Source organism: Cynara cardunculus (assembly GCF_001531365.2).
Source record: "Cynara cardunculus var. scolymus isolate 2C chromosome LG 5, CcrdV1, whole genome shotgun sequence".
NCBI classification, from domain to species: Eukaryota; Viridiplantae; Streptophyta; class Magnoliopsida; order Asterales; family Asteraceae; genus Cynara; species Cynara cardunculus.
The window spans coordinates 13866483-13869596 of NC_037532.1; positions in this window are offsets into that span (position 1 = coordinate 13866483).

The following is a 3114-nucleotide window of genomic DNA, read 5'->3' on the forward strand; positions in this document are numbered from 1 at the left end:
CATGACATATATGATTTATACATGTATGCATGTGGTATGAAGCATACATGAGGTGGTGTTTATTGTATTTGGGTGAAATCATTATATCTTCATGGTTAAGAAATCATGAATTTTATAATGATTTATCCACCGCCCAAGATTATTTCTATTGGAAGAAGCTTTCACCGCCTATGAGTTTTATAGTTAAAATAATCTTCACTGCCTTGGTGGGGAGTATTTAAAGAAATAGAAAGATAAGATTTTATCTTATCATTTCATTTGAAGAAAGTTTTGTGGCGGTGAAAAGTGTTTTTGAAGAATCTGTTGTTCAAAGTTGTTTGAAGAGATTGTGAGTTGTTGTGTGCTTTTTATCTTCAGAACCTGTGATTTGTTAAGGTGAGTTTTAAACTACCGTTGAGTATAAACTGTGAGTTTTTAAACTACCGTTGGTTATAAACTACGAGTTTTATAACTATTGTTGATTATATGCTATGAGTTTTGATGCTGGTTTTGAAGAAAGGATGTTAAAACTATTTTGATAGTTTTAAGGTGTTATTGTTATTATGGGAAAGATAAAGAAGAGATTGCTTCTTTAAAACAGTTTTGGAAATGAKAKCCTGTTTTGAGGATTTAAAGGAAACTTGATGTTTTGGAAAATCTTTGAAAGACAAGATTGTTCCTGAGTTTGAAAGGTTTTTATGGATAAAACTATGAATGAGGATTCGATAAAGATGGTTGTGACTGCGGTCCTTAATCCGAACTAGTTCATAGATTTTGAAGAAGAAATAAGGGTGGCATATCAAGGAGAGGTGTCTTTTGGGATAAGGGTGGCATATCAAGGAGAGGTGTCTTTTGGGATAAGGGTGGCATATCAAGGAGAGGTGTTTTTTGGGATAAGGGTGGCATATCAAGGAGAGATATACCTTTGGATATAAGGGTGGCAATTGTATGTGAATATTATAGCTCTTGCTATTATGTATTTTAAGACTACAATAGATTTGAGTCCTTAATTCTTTGTGATTTGAGAACTCAATGATATTGTTCTTATTAGAAATAATGGTATTGATGTTATTGAGAAGGGGAAAACTTGGCTTATGGCCATTGATATTGGTTAAAAGTGTTTTGAAACAGAATGATTATTTTCATGAGAAATCCGAGGGGCTCTAGTTGTTCCTTGTAAGGAACCAGAGAGGCTCTGGTTGGTCCTCATCGTGGGACCAGAGGATTCTGGTTGTTGATTTAAAGGATGAGCAAGTTTTTACTAAAGGTTTTATTTGGATTAAAGGTTTTGTATCTTTTGATAAGAGTTTCTATGTCAAAATCATGTTTTTGAAGTTTTAAGAAAATGAGTTTTATACTTAGTCTTTTTATGAAAAACAGACCAGAGAAGCTCTGGTTAAGCGTTGAACCAGAGGGGCTCGGTTGGTCATGTCTTTGGAACCAGAAGCTCTGGTTAGTACAATCAGAGGCTCTGGTCGAACATGAACTTTTTATAATTGCTCGTTTTATGAAAAAAGTTATCTTATTGCTTGAAGGTTTATCTAAAGATCATTTATATGAGTCAGAGGTGCTGGTTAGTACAACCAGAGGCTCTGGTCATGAAGACCAGAAGCTCTGGTAGAGAGACCAAAGGGGCTCTGGTCTTGTGTTGAAGTATATTCTAAGTATGATTTGAAACCAGAGGCACTGGTCATGAAGACTAGAAGCTCTGGTCATGAAGACCAGAAGCTCTGGAAGAGAGACCAGAGGGGCTCTGGTCCTGAATGTCGAATTATATTCCAAGTCTGGTTAGTGAAACCAGCGGCTCTGGTTGTGAAGAGCAGAAGCTCTGGTAGAGAGACAGGGACTCTGGTCCTGTGTCAAAATATTTTCTAAGTGTGGTTTAGAACCAGAGGCTCTGGTCGTGAAGACCAGAAGCTCTGGAAGAGAGACCAGAGGGGCTCTGGTCCTGGTTGTCGAAATATTTTCTAAGTATTGTTTGAAACCAGAGGTCCGATGGACCGAAGCTGTATGTTTTCAGTTTTGCTGCATGCGATGATTGATTTGAAATAATTGTTTTGGTGATCTTCACCCTGTATTTCATAGAAGGGAACCTCACTAGACCCGTATGGTCTAACCCTCATTTTCTGTTTTAAATTATGCAATGCAGGAATAACTGGGTCGGGGGATGTAAAAGGGAAAATGTGATTATTTTTTCTAGTCTTTTGCCTGCTTTTGAAGATGCATGTTATATTACATGTAGTAGTACAGGATTTGTTTTGGAAATTTTTATATGTCAATTTTGTACATATAGTAATCCTTGTACTAGTGGGACCGTTTGATGTAATCCATGTTTCTATGTAATGAAATATGTGTTCTATGTAAATCTGGTATTTGGGGCGTTACATTTTTTGATGAAGTTGTTTCATATATGGTTATAAAATTGTTTCATATAGTATTTAATGAAACTGTTTCATTTATTTCTTTAAAATTAAAATAATAAAGATGATAATATCCGTGATTAACACCCTGCACAATAAAAAAGATTAATCAACCTCTCATAATTACAAAAAATTAACAAAATGATAAATTATGATTGATTGAATGAAGTTTGTACGGTTTGTACTAATAACGTGGTTTGCAAAGTAAATCTACTCTCTCTCTCTTTCTCTCTTTGTATATATATATATGTGTGTGTGTGTGTGTGTGTGTGTGTGTAGAGCGAGAGAGGGGAGGGAACCCTCTTTTGAGAACCCATAAAATTTTGATAACTTTGAGAACTAGTGCATCATATACTACTTTTCCATATGATTTTTTCTCTTCTAAAACTTGGATTTAGAATATTGATCAATATATGTTTGTTCCATAATATGTTTGTTTCCTAATTTGAACCTTTTTAGAATGTTTGAAATAAAAGTTACACGTAAAAAAAGTTTTACATTTTAAACTGCATACATATGAAGCAAACACATTATGAAACAAATATATCTATATCTATACTATGTTATAAAACATTTGACAAAAACTCTTAAAACCCACTTTTCATACGTATAGTACTGTTTATTAATGCATATTACTTAAAACTCAAGATTGCAAGTAGATTGTGCGTAACTACAACTTATTAAATCTTCATATCTGAATTCGTGTAACTAACTG